At 42.6% G+C, this 14,461-nt stretch overlaps 1 protein-coding gene and 1 pseudogene across 2 annotated transcripts in view; one reads left to right on the forward strand and one right to left on the reverse strand.

Annotated features, from left to right (window-relative positions):
* Window positions 1-14,461, forward strand: part of Igf2bp2 (insulin like growth factor 2 mRNA binding protein 2) — a 175,006-nt gene that overhangs the window by 26,827 nt on the left and 133,718 nt on the right. The gene's annotated exons all lie outside the window — the stretch shown is intronic.
* Window positions 11,061-11,487, reverse strand: LOC123460742 (annotated as a pseudogene).

A 14,461-nucleotide genomic window follows, 5' to 3' on the forward strand; every position in this document is an offset into this window, starting at 1 on the left:
CGAGGGAAGCCTTTCCTTCTGGGCGTCTTCTCCACCAGAGAGCTTGCTTTTTTTAATTTGTAAATATTTTTAACTTTTTATGTATTTGTTAGAGAAAGAGAGTGGGTGTATCAGAGCCTCCAGCCACTGTAAATAAACTTCAGAAGCATGCACCACCTTGTGCATCTGGCTTATGTGGATCCTAGGGAATTGAACCTGGGTCCTTAGGGTTTGCAGGCAAGCACCCTAGCTGCTAAGCCATCTCTCCAGCCCTCAGAGGTATTTCTTTAGAGACCAAATCACTTCTCTGATCATGCTTCAGCCCGGTTGAAGGGTATATAAGAGATTTAATATACCTAGTTAGTGATTCTGCATTTGATATTTGAAGTAACAATTTCCATCCTCCTGAATTGCTGAATGCCAAATAATGTCTGAATAGATTAAAAACATTCTAAACCAGGTATGGTGCTGCACACCTTTAATCCCAGCACTCTGGAGGCAGAGGTAGGAGAATTGCTATGAGTTTGAGGCCACCCTGAGACAACGTAGTAAATTCCAGGTTAGCCTGGGCTAGAGCGAGACCCTAACTCAATAAACCAACTAACCAACAAAACAAACCAAAAAAAGAAAGAAAAATCCTTCTAAACACTCACCAATGAGTTCAATAAGCCATTTCAACCTGGAAATGCATGACTTGAGCATCTACTATGTGCTTGGCCTGACAGCGGGGCCTGGACTAGGGAACAGACCAGCTCTCCTGCCCCTGTATTGATGGCCGAGGCTCTGAGGGTCTTCTCTAGATACTGTTTCCAGCCTGCTTCCATTCACCCTTAAGTATGCCAATACCAGCTTAATGTGTTACCATAATGCTGGTTAGTCCAAAATAGCAAATGCCTGCGGTATGTTAGAGCTGGAGTGGGAATCCTGACTGCTTAGAACAAAAGGCGGTTGGTCAGAATCTGATCTCACCCTTTTACCTGTCTACCCCTGGGATGCATTGCCTCTTTTCCGCATTATATCCTTTCGTTATTTACTCCCAACTATTCAGCAAGGGTCTTCTAAATGGGAAGAATTGGACTGATTATAAAAAGTACAACGGTAGATAAACCACAGAGCCTACCTTCAGCCTACAAGTCAAATTAGCACGTAGCTTCTGATGATTCCTATAATGGTTGGGGACAAAGTCCAGATGTACTCCTGTGGGGCAAGCTGCACTGGAATTGTACAATTTCTTGTGGACATTAGGAAACTGGCAGCTACACAGGCTCTTTGAACACTCAGCTAAAAGGCCTTGTCCTGAGTAAAGCTTCCTCCAGGTCCTGTTGTGCTCCACTACAGATCTCAGTGCTACCTCCTTAGTTACTGACGGCCTACAAGTTATGTGTGTGCATAGCAGTTGTGCCCAAGAGTCTGTGCCTCTAGAAGGGAAGACTGACTGACTCATGGTATGTGTCCACTAATGCCTAGCACAAATGATAGCATGGGAACTGGTTTCCTAAGAGTTGAATTAATTGTCTCTGACTTTTTAAAAGTGCCTTAGCCATTTTGCCATCTCTTTAGCCCAGTTGTGTGTCTGATTTTATTCTAGTTTAATAACTAAAATTCTCAAAAAATAGAACATTTTGATAAATTACCTGTTTTAATTGATAAGTGAGCAGGAAAAATGTTTGTTTGTTTTTTTGTTTTTTTGAGGGAGGCTCTTACTTTAGCCCAGGCTGACCTGGAATTCACTATGTCATCTCAGGGTAGCCTCGAACTCCTAGCGATCCTCCCCTACTTTTGCCTCCCAAGTGCTGGGATTAAAGGCGTGTGCCACCACACCTGGCTTTGTTTTTGTTTTTTTTTTGAGACAAGGTCTCATGTAGCCCAGGGTGTCCTCAAATTCACTGTGAGGATAACCTTGAGCTCCTGATCCTCCTGCCTCCATCTCCCACTTAAGTGCTGGGATTGCAAACATGTACCATATCTGCAAGCCTTTTTCTTTGTCCCACACTGCTGTAAACTTGTCTGAAAATTTTGACCTCCTTTATAAAGAATAGTCTAATTGTTAAAAACAAATTCAGTTAAGGATAGCAGCTGATATTGTTCAGCTGCAGAAGGTATAGAGAGGATTTGGAGATAGCTCAGTAGTTAAAGGTGTGTGCTTGCAAAGCCTGCTGGCCCAGGTTCATTCCCCAGTACCCATGTAAAGCCAGATGCACAAAGTTGCACATCTGGAGTTTAGTTCCAGCTGCAAAAGGTCCTAGCTCTCCCATACTTACTTTCTTTTTCACTTTCTTTCTTGCTTGCTTGCTCACAGTTAAAAAAGAAGAAAGGAATAGAGAAAGTGATTCTCTGTATGACCTTTGGAATAGCAGCCTCTGCATTTTGTGTGAACTTGTTTGAAACCTAGAGGAGCAGACTATACAAAATGTAAAAACAGCCAGTTTTCACCTTGCTCCAGACCTACTGAATCACAAATGTCTATATAGAATTTTTTTTACACATATATGCATGTGGGGTATGTTATTGTGTGTATATGGGACTTTTTAAAGAAATATTTTTTTTTTATTTGAGAAAGAGAAAGAGTAAAAAGAGGGAGGGAGGGAGGGAGGGAGGGAGGGAGGGGGAGAGAGAGAGAGAGAGAGAGAGAGAGAGAGAGAGAGAGAGAGAGGGAGGGAGAGGGAGGGAGGGAGGGAGAGAGAATGAATGTACCAGGGCCTCCAGCCACTGCAAAGGGACTCCAGATGCATGCACCACTTTGTGCATCTGGCTTATGTGGGTCCTGGCGAATCAAACCTGGATCCTTTGGCTTTACAGGCAAATGCCTTAACCGCTAAGCCATCCCTCCAGCTCTGTATATGGGATTTTTTTTTACACATGTATGCATGTGGGTTATGTATTTGTGTGTGTATATGGGGAATGGACTTTTTTAACACATTTGTACATGTGGGCTACGTATTTGTGTGTGTATATGGGAGAATGGGCTTTTTTTTTTTAACCCATGTGCATGTGGTTTATGTATTGTGTGTGTAGGGATGGATAGACAAGGCATCAAAGTTGGATGTCTCCCATGATTGTTTTCCACTTTGTTTTACTGAGGCAGGGTCTCTCATTTGGGCCCAGAGCTTGCTAGTCTCGTTAGGCAGCTTGCCCTGAGGAGTCCTGCGGCTGCCTCCTGAGCACTGGGACTGCAGGTGGATCGTGGTGCCGACCAGCGCTTCTCCGGGTGCTGAGACCTGGACTTTAGCACTCGTACTCACCCAGCATTCACAGAGCCATCTCTTCAGCTCTCCGTCTGCTGGGGTTCTTTCTCTCTTGTTCTTTCTTTTCTTTTTAGTTTTTGAGACAGAGTCTCGCTGTAACAGCCCAGACTGACCTTGAACTCATGGTGATCTTCCTATCTCAGCTGCCCCAAGTGTTGGGATGCCCAGCTCCCATATCTGTGAGTTAACTCGACTTTAGGTGCCTCTGAACACTCAGGTTTGAGAGTTATTGTTACAGGGCAGGTGCCCTCAACCCTGAATGCACATCGTAATTGCTTGGAGTACTGCCTGAGCCCAACCCCTGAAGTTCAGATTCCAGTGGTCTAGGGGAGGGTCTAGCAGAGCTGGTTGTTTTTTTTTTTTTTTTTTTTTTTAGGTGCCTTCCTGTGATACTGGTGTAGCCAGAGTTGTGAACCTCTGATGGAGGGAGGGTAGGATGGAAATCTGGACTGTAATACATATTCACTGTCTTCCTTTTGAAAACTGAATTAAGTTTTATTTTGCCTTATCAGGATTTTATTAAAGAGGCAGCCTGATGTTTTTCATGGTATTTCATTAATAAGAAACTCCTCCTAGAAATAGGTGTTTTTATTTATTTATTTATTTGAGAGAAAGAGGTGGCTAGAGAATGGGTGTGCGAGGGCCTTCAGCCATTACAAACAAACTAGATGTGTGCATCACCTTGTGCATCTGGCTTACATGGGTACTGGGGAATAGAACCTGGGTCCTTCAGCTTTACAGGCAAGCGCCTTAACGGCTAAGCTATCTCTCTTCAGTTGTAAAATAGGTGTTTTAAAGTAGTGGCATTTTCCCACAGAACAATGCCAATTTGGATGTTAATTTACTGATGAAAGCCTTAGGATCAAATAAATCATAGATGGGACCCATAACATGTTATGACAACAGTACAATAATTATAAACTCCACAGTCATTTAAAATAGAAGCTGTGCTCCCAGTCCAATGCAGTCACAATGAATGTAGAGTATAATCTATGATCATCTCTATGGCATGAAGAAAAATGCCATAAGACCAGAGGAACATAGTTTCCTAAATCTAATGTGTAATGTTGGTGCCCTGAGAATTTGGACAGGAAGGATTTGAAGAGCTGAAACTTACTGTAGTGCTCCAGGTAATCTTGAGTGGCTGTCTCTTCCCCAGTTCATTTCCTTGGAGAAAGCCTGGAGGTGGAGACGAGGCAGAGGCTGTGTTGTTAGCTGAGGTGAGAACAAGGGGTTTGCACTTTCTGAAAAGCATTTTAAGTGAAGGGACTATCTGATTTCTTTTCCTGGCCTTAATACCTTCAAAGTTCTGCGTGTCAGCTGGGGCAAGATGAGGGTTGAAAGCAGCAGCATACTTATTAAGTTGTTAGTCTGCTGTTTAGAGCGGACTTTCAGATGTTTTTGTTGGGGTGGCCAAGTTGGCACAACTTGTGAGTGTGGGCAAATGATGTGGCAAAAAAAAAAAAAAAGTAGACCTGGTCCAGCCTGGCTAGGTGCCTCACTACTCGTGGGGCCCCGGTGAGTCAGTTGCCTGTGTTTCTGCCTCTTTTCTTACAACGTGAGCACCTACATACCCCGCTCAAAGGATTGCAAGCGCCAAGGAGGTAGTTGTCAATCACTTTACTAGGAAACTTCCCATAAAATAAGCTCAAGTAGTTGTAATACTGATTGGTGAGTCCAACATGGGTTCTTTTCGCCCTTCTTGTCCCCGATGGCAGAAAGCAGACGGTTCAGCAGAGTACTGAGGGCGCAGGGAAAGCGGTGGCAGCCCGTTCCTCCACCTGAACATCCTTCCTTGGGAGAGTCATTTGTCTGCAGTATGGGTGGCTAGAAAGGGTCCCAAGAGTGGGTGGCATTTGGAGTGCATTGGTGTCTTACTTGGAACTCAGTTTTCATTTTGGCTGAGAAGACACTGTCAATTAGGGATCTTGATAATGGAGTGTTGCTCACTAAGGAAAGTATTGTTTGGATCACATTATTGTAGCAAACTTTTCTTGGCAGGTAATGTCCTGCTGACGAGAGCCAGGTCCACATTGATAGTGTTACAGCAACTGCTGCAAAACAGCAGTGACTCACAGTGATTTAGATTCAGCGAGAGGTGCCGTGCACTGAAAAGTCTAAGGCAATCATCAAATAAATGTACTGTGAGAGAAAAATATTACTACCTTGAATTAGCCTCAGTGACATTTTTCTAATTCAGGAGTTCTTACTGTCTTTGGAACTTTTGTCAAGAACACACTACATTCTTCTGTTTGTTTTGTTTTGTTTTCTGAGGTAGGATCTCATGCCTGCTCAGGCTGACCTGGAATTCACTATGCAGTCTCAGGGTGGCCTCGAACTCTCAATGACCCTCCCACCTCTGCCTCCCGAGTGCTGGGATTAAAGGCGTGCACCTCCGTGCCCAGCCTAGAACACACTACATTCTTTAACTAGAAACAGTTCTTTGTTGTTGTTGTTTGTTTGCTTGTTTGTTTTTTTTTTTTTTTTTTGAGACAGTGGCTGTCAGTAGTCCAAGTTGACCTCAAAAGTGGCTGCAGTTGTGCCTCAGACTCCTGAGAGCTGAGATTACAGACATGTGCTACCACATCCTATTAGAAACAGCTATCTACACTCTAATATGCTTGTTAATTCAAACAAGATGAAGGAAAACAAAAAGTGATTGAAGAACATAGTAATTCTCTTTAAGTTTTTCCCATAGTCTCACAGAGCCCACAGAATCCATAGACATTGGGAACTATCTAGGCCAGGCCTCCTGCTTTTACACACACACACACACACACACACACACACACACACACACACACACGTATGTATGTATGTAGGTATGTATGTATTTTTTTTTCCAAGTAGAGAAAGAGAATATGAATGGGCACATCAGGGCCTCCAACCACTACAAATGAACTCCAAATGCTTGTGCCACTTTGTGCATCTGGCTTTATGTGAGTGCTAGGGAACCGAACATGGGTCCTTAGGCTTCGTAGGCAAGTGCCTTAATTGCTGACCCATCTCTCCAGCCCTCTGCTTGCCTTTTTAAAAATATATTTTATCTGTTTATTTATTTGAGAGAGCACTAATGAGAGAGGCAGATAAAGAGAATGGGTATAACAAGGCCTCTAGCCACTGCAAATGAACTCCAGGCCACTTTGTGCATCTGGCTTTATGTGGTTACTGGGGAATTGAACCTGGGTTCTTAGGCTTTGTAGGCAAGTGTCTTAACCATGGAGTCATCTCTGTGGCCCTGGGAAAATTGTATGAGACCCCAGGTATATAGCTACATAAAGTATACATACAAATCAAACATTTACTGATAATAAATCAAAGTTTATTTTAGAATAATTCTTTGGCATATAACTTTACCACTTACTAGAGGCAAAAGAAGTTTACATACCAATGAGATGGATGTGTTTGTTTTTACTTTAAGAATTAAATATTGGCTGAATATTTGATACTCTAGGGCATAATCTCTTTGACATTTTCACCCATCTTTAACACTTATAAAGTTGATATGTACCATCATTTTATAATCATCAATACTGATTATTCCACTTCATATAAATATGTAGCACAAAATGACATGTTTAGGGACATTTCAGAAATTGTTGGACTTTCCTAATCCCAAAAGTCATTCAATGATAGTTCTTTTGTTGTTGTTGTTATAGACAGTATTGACTTCTTTCTCTAGCCTTTTAAAAAAATTGATAACTTCCATAATTATATATAATAAATCATGGTAATTCCCCTCCCCCCACTTGCCCCTTTGAAACTCCACTCTCCACCATACCCTTTCCCCCCTTCAATCGGTCTTTATTTTGATGTCATCATCTTTTTCTTGTATTATTTTGGTCTTCTGTAGGTAGTGTCAGGCACTGTGAGGTCATGGATATCCAGGCCATTATATGTCTGGAAGAGTGCATTGTAAGGAGTCCTACCCTTCTTTGGCTCTTACTTTCTGCCACTGTTTCTGCAATGGACCTTGGAAAGTATGAAAGAGATGTTTCATTGCTGAGCACTCCTCTGTCACTTCTCAGCACCATGGTGCCTTCTGAGTCATCCCAAGGTCACTGCCATCTGAAAAGAGAAGTTTCTCTAACCAAAAGTGAGAGTAGCATTAATATATGGGCATGAACATTAAGAAAAGTGCTTACTGGGCAGTGTGGTGAGCATAGTATATACATTTAGCCAGACACCAGCAGACATTACACCCCTAAGGCTCATGACCTCCCCTGTCTTAGGTTTTCAGTACCAGGCATGTCTTCCTTCCTGTGGAGCAGGCCTCTAGTCCAATTAGAGGGTGGTTGATTTCCCCCATTACAGTTATGCCACTATTGCACCCATTGGCTCATTTGGCCTGGTATTGTGCATCAATTTAAGGCTTGCAGTGTCCTGTCCAGTGTTGTTTATTTTCACTGGTGATTTCTCTTTCCCCCATGGAACTGCATGCAGCATGGTTTTTTCTAGCTTTCCCTCAGCTGTTCTACATGGAGTACGTTTTCATCTCAGCTCCAGCAGGATTTCTCAGTGACCTTGTAGCCCAAGCATGTGGGAATGATAGCTCTTTTAATCAAACCCAGATCAACAACTCAAACAACATTTATTTATTTATTTATTTGAGACAGGGTCTCACGTAGCAGGCCTTGAACTTCTGCTCCTTCTGCCTCTAACTCCCAAATTCTAGGATTACAGAAGTTTGATAACATGACTGTTTCAAACAGCAATCTTAAAAAATGTCTTATTTATTTATTTATTTGAGAGAGAGAAAGAGGTAGCCACAAAGAGACTGAGTATGGGTGTGCCAAGGCCTCTTGCCACTGCAAACGAACTCTAGATGTATGCACCACTTTGTGCATCTGGATTTATGTGGGTGCTGGGGAATCAAACCCAGGTCATCAGGCTTTGCAGGAAAGTGCTTTTAACTGCTGAGCAGTCTCCCCAGCCCCTGAAACAGCAATTTTTCAGATTAATTTTCATTTTATAGTAATTATAACAGGCTATTCTCTTTTTTCCCCTTGCCCCAGGTCCCATTATCCTGGAGGCCCTCCTCAGTGAGTTTGTTGGTATTCACTGTAGGGTCATGAAGGCCTCAGTCAGTCCCGGAGAGGCAGCAGGGGCCCATGACTCAGGATATTCCTACCCCTACACTCCGTGGCTCTTATAATCTTTCCACCCCCTCTTCTGCAGTGTAAAAGAGCAATTTTTATAAACAAATAGTTCATTTTAAGATTTTTTTGATTTTTAAAATAATTTGATTTGTTTGTAAGAGAGAGCAAGAGTGAATGCATAAATGAACTCCAGATACATGCTCTCACTACTTTGTGCACCTAGCTTTCTGTGGGTGCTGGGGAATTGAACTTGGGCTGAGAGGCTTTGGAAGCAAGTACCTTTAACCACTGAGCAGTCCCTTCAGCCCCAAAACAAATATTCTCTTTTGTTTTGTTTTCTTTTCTTTTGAGGCAGAGTCTCACTGTAAACCGGACTGAACTAGAACTCACTATGTAGTCCAGGCTGCCCTCAGAAAACTCACGATGATCCTCTTCCCTCAGCCTCCCAAGTGTGAGGAAAGATAGTGAAATCAAAAGGTAGACTGATTTGACATTTATATGCTGAGGAATGAAGGCAGGAAAATATTAAAAAGTGCTTGTTTTCTGTAGTTAGACCATTATGTTTCTTTATGGGCAGAAAGCTTTGTATATATGAATGGAGATATCTGAGGCACACAGTGCTGGCTGGTGGGGCGTGGTGTGGTGTGGTGTGATGCCATGCACGGTGCAGTGAACGTGCTGTGCCTTCAGGACCTTGGCTGCAGTGATGTGACACGACGTGGTGCAAACGTGGACAAGCACTGCCAGAAGCAACTCGGACTCATGTGCGTGATGATTCTTTAACTTTCAGTTGCTGTGTATTTAGCAACCTTTTACTATCGCCAAGGTTTTCATGACCACTTCATATGGAGTCAAGCCCTGCAGCTTGAGAAGCTGGGTGTGGGCTGTGTGCCCTGCGGAGGTCAGAAATCAGGCCCACTGTTCCATTGCACACACTGACAGTCAGCCTCCTCCCCATCTTGCAGTGCTTTTCCCTCCGGTTCTTGCAAAGCCTCTAGAATATTTCTACCTAATTTGTTGTTTTTCAGTAAAGCACAATTCAAGAATAGAATGGTCTTTTTCACTTTCTTTATCAACTTATCGATCAGAATGCGATTGTCTCTTTTGGCACATTTCAAGTATCACGGACACATGATAGGATCCAGCAATTTCATTCCTGTGTATACAACCAAAATCAAGGACCACAGCAGATATTTGTGTGCCCATGTTTATAAACCAGCGCCATTTACAATAGCTAGAATGTGGGAGCAACCTAAGGGTCCATGGACTTGCGAAGGGCTCAACGAAAGGTGATGTGCCTAGGAAATTCTGACACATGTTATAGCATGGTTGAACCTTGAAGGCATCATGCTAAGTGAAATATGCTGGTCATAAAACGAGTACTGTGTGATTGCACGTCCGCAAGATGCCTAGTGTAGTCAGATACATAGAGGCACAGTGTAAAATGGTTGTTGCCAGGAGCAGAGGGAGGAGTGGGGAGAACCATTTCATGGGAACAGAGTTTCCATTTGGAAAAATCAAAAGTATTCTGGAAATGGATGGTGCTGATGGTGGCACAAATGTGTGAATGTACTTTAACACCTAAAAAATTTAAAAAGGTTACAATGGTAAATTTATTTCGATTACAGTGGAGAGAAAAGAAATAACTTCAAAATAAAGCCAATGTTTTGGAAGGCTAAAAAATGTAAAACACTGCTCACTGACATTTTAATGAGATGGTAAAGTCTGGTGGAAGGCATATTAGCCTGAGCCTTAATTAATTCTGGGCCTATCATTAGCCTTCTATGATCCACCCATGTGGCCATTAGTTTCCTCTTGGGGAAGTGTAGATAAAGGCTCACTGGTCTCTGTTCTTCCTGTCCTTCAGCAGTGGCTGGTTTAGAAGCAACTGTGTAGGTTCAAGGAGCCGGCGCACCTGCAGTCAGCGCTCGTAGTCCGATGGGCCTGGAGCTTGATCTGTAGCCGAGGCTAGCCTTGAACACCTGCTCTACTTGCCTTCACCATGCCCAACTCCTAAGTTGTTCTTACTTTCAGGAGTCTGTAGGAAAAAAAGGTTCTTATTTTTTAATCATAGAAAAGGCTTTTAATTGCATTAGCTAGAATTTGTGTGAAACTGCTTATAATATATTAGCAGTATACCAATAATGTGACCTTACCTAAGACTAACACTTTCAAAAAATAAAATTTATATCTATATATACATTATAAAGATTTTGCCCCACTTTAAATTTCTAAAGCATGCTCATTCACACATTGACTGAAATGTATATAAACTTTCTTTTATATTAGGCCAAAACATTTATCCCAACTATACAAAAATAAAATAAGGGCTGGAGAGATGGCTTAGCGGTTAAGCGCTTGCCTGTGAAGCCTAAGGACCCCGGTTCAAGGCTCGATTCCCCAGGACCCACGTTAGCCAGATGCACAAGGGGGCGCACGCATCTGGAGTTCGTTTGCAGTGGCTGGAAGCTCTGGCATGCCCATTCTCTCTCTCTCTCTCTCTCTCTCCCTCTCTCTTCTCCTCCCTCTGCCTCTTTCTCTCTGTCTGTCGCTCTCAAATAAATAAATTTTAAAAAATTAAAAAAATAAAATAATGTCAAGGGATCACATTACCTGAAGTTACAAAACTGTGTATATGTATCATATACTATCCCCTGATAGGAGAGGCATAATGATCCTGTCACTCAAGCAAACCGCCATCTTTACCAGCCTCCCTCCTCTAGATACCAAGTGTTAACTAGACATCTTGCTGGATTTCTTTGGAAATGGCCTTTTCTTCATTAGAGCTCCCTTCTTTAATTCACCTCTGCGTACGTCTGACATGTGAGATTTTAGCTGTCCTGCCACGGCTTTCTCGTCTTCCCTCAGGAGTGACAGCTGCAGGTCTGTTTGCTTTTGTAGTTCTTGCATACTCTATTCAACATAGCACAAACACAGCTCTTAGTCTCTTTTCTGCTCAACAGAAACTGGTTTAAAGTGTGCATCCAAAGCTTGATATTGAGACTTTATCACTGACAATTCCTTTAAAAGTGTAGTGGATTTTTCTTGCCTGCTGAGTCAGGATGGTTAGTCTTGATCTCATACTCCAGCCTGTATTGAATGTAATCCACATCAGGGTCTGGTTTCTGAAACATCATTTCCAGCTTATCGACCTCCACTTCCATGTTGAATAGTTCAAAAAGAAAGCTTCTTGCTTGAGCGAATGTGTCAGTTGTATACCAATTGTTTCTTGTTGGTTACAGAACACATGCCTGGGAAAGCTAATCCTTCCCCATAGGTTTCACGTAGGCTCATGGCTGCAGAGCTCCGCCTCCGTGAAGCACAACACAGGTTGATTGACAGGCTGGAGCTTACTTACCTGCACCCTGGCCAAGTGCTGGGTGTGATGAGCATGTGCAGAGTATGGGGAGAAGAGGTAAAATACCTACTGTGAAAAGTAAAGGTCATTTCCTGGGGGATTTACTTCAGGTGGATTATTGCTGGGGTCCCTGTGGTGGAGCCTGTTTCCCAGAAGAGGAGCCTGTAGTTCAGACAGATTGCCAGGCTCCCAAGGCCACTAACAAGAGGAGAAAACCTTAGATATGACCCTGATATTGATAGGTCTGGCTGCAAAGAACCACATTCTTTTAGTTAACCACATGTTTTTTGTTTTTTCTTTTTGAGGTAGGGTTTTACTCTAGCCCAGGCTGACCTGGAATTCACTGTGTAGTCTCAGGTTGACCTTGAACTCATGGCAGTCCTCCTACCTCCGCCTCCCAAGTGCTGGGATTAAAGGCGTGTGGCCATCATGCCCGGCATCACTTCTGTTTTTGTTTGTTTGTTTGTTTTCAGATAGGCTGTTGCTCTAGCCCAGGTTGACCTGGAATTCACTATATAGTCTCAGGGTGGCCTTGAATGCATGGCTATCCTCCTGCCTCTGCCTCTGCCTCCCCACACTTCTTAATAGAGGAGGGCATATCATTGTGCAGTTGGGTAATTTAGAAAAGAAAGGTTATCTCCATTCAAGAAAGCTGGAATAGGATCATCACTTCCTAGTGATTCTGTTTTGTAAATTCCTAAGATGCTGAGATCTCAAAAGCTGTGATGATTGCCCCATGTTTGTGCTCTCCACAGTCAAAGTGTTGAGTTCTTCCTCTGTACTCCTGGGGGCTTGGGCAGTGGAATATGCCAGCTGAGGTACAGGAGGAGCTGTGGCTGCTTATGGGGTATGGAGGCTACCGTGGGAGTCTGATGTTTCTAGTTCTTTGTAGCTATACTTACGGTGTCTTTAGGAATGCTCCGACTAGTTCCTCTTCTCATTTTGTTTCACCTGGGTATTTCTAAGCAGTAGTGGCTCTTAATCTATTTTTAACTCTATTTTTTTTTTACAGATAGGGCTTGGAGTTATCTTACCTTCCCATTTTAGTCATTCAGTAAGACATTAACAGATCAAGAGTGAAAAGGGAAAAAAAAAAGTAAAAAGAATGGCATTTGACATTACTAGTTGTGGATGTGTGGCCTCTGTATGTCACACTCCCCCTCCCCCCCCCCCACATACTTTTACTGAGGCTAATGTGGTATCTGACGTAGAATTGGTGGTCCATGGATGGATAGATAAGAGAGCATACAGGTATTTGAGAATCACTGTTTATATCCTGTGCTTGGGATTAAACCTGGGGTCTCATGCATGCTAGGCAAGTGCTTTGCCACTGAGTCATACCCCTAGCCCTTGAGTTATTCTTCATAACCTTAAGAATATTTATGTTTTTTTTAAATCTTTTTATTTATTTATTTGACAGCAAGAAAGAGGGAGGGAGAGAGAGAGAGAAAGGGAATGGGTGCATCAGGGCCTCCAGCCACTGCAAATTAACCCCAGATGCATGTGTCACCTTGTACATCTGGTTTATGTGGGTCCTGGGGAATCGAACTAGGGTCCTTTGGCTTTGCAGACAAGCGCCTTAACTGCTAAGCCATCCCTCCAGCCCAAGAATATTTATGTTAAATAAATACATTTTTATTTCCTATTCTCTCTCTCTTCTTTTAACCTTTGGCCATTGGGGCAAAAGACAAAACCCTAACTCCAAAATTGGATTTTTAAATTTTTTTATTATTTTAAAGTTTCTTGTTTTATGCTTATTTATTTATTTGAGAGCAAGAGACAGAGAGAAAGAGGCAGTTAGAGAGAGAGAGATAGAGAATGGGCGCGCCAGGGCTTCCAGCCACTGCAAACGAACTCCAGATGCGTGCGCCCCCTTGTGCATCTGGCTAACGTGGGACCTAGGGAACCGAGCCTTGAACCAGGGACCTTAGGCTTCACAGGCAAGTGCTTAACCGCTAAGCCATCTCTCCAGCCCCAAAATTGGATTTTTATTCTGTGTAGCTACTCTATTTGAAGGGGTCATAATTTAATGATACCTGAACCCACTAAGTAAATGGTCTGCTTTTTAAATAGGAGTTGTTATAATTTAAAAGTGATTCTTCTGTGATCATACATTCAAGAAGATGGCAGTAATACCTTTAGTAAAATGGAAAAAGGCATCTGGATTTAATGTTCAGAAGGATTTAATGTTCAGAAGTAAAGATGCAGTCTTTCCCATTGTAAGATATTGAAATAATCCTTATCATGTCAGAATATTATACTCTCCATTTTTTTCTTCCCATATTATCTGTCCCACCTTAGGGGAGTGAGTTTTTATTCCTTCTCCTTCCCTCTGTCTCTGACTGAGCAAAGCTCTCATTGGAGAAAAGGAACTAGAAATGTGGGATAGGACTCTGGATCTGCAGCATCTCTGTTAGAATATTTTTCTATAGAAATGATGTCATAGACTCAAAGGCCATACAATACTGTAAGCTTTTTTTTTGTTTGTTTGTTTTGTTTTACGAGGTAGGGTCTCACTCTAGCCCAGGCTGACCTGGAATTCACTATGTAGTCTCAGAGTGGCCTCGAACTCACAGCGATCCTCCTACCTCTGCCTCACGAGTGCTGGGATTAAAGGCGTGCGCCACCACGCCTGGCTTACTATGAGCTTTTAATAGTTATTTAGGATATTTAAGTACATTTAAAAGTCACATTTTTTTCCCTAAAGTATTTCATGATCTATTTTCCCTTCTTCTTACTTTTTAGTCTTGTTGGTGGGTGGAGAGGGCCTGAGAAAGAAA

The sequence above is a fragment of the Jaculus jaculus genome, chromosome 5 (assembly GCF_020740685.1).
Source record: "Jaculus jaculus isolate mJacJac1 chromosome 5, mJacJac1.mat.Y.cur, whole genome shotgun sequence".
NCBI classification, from domain to species: Eukaryota; Metazoa; Chordata; class Mammalia; order Rodentia; family Dipodidae; genus Jaculus; species Jaculus jaculus.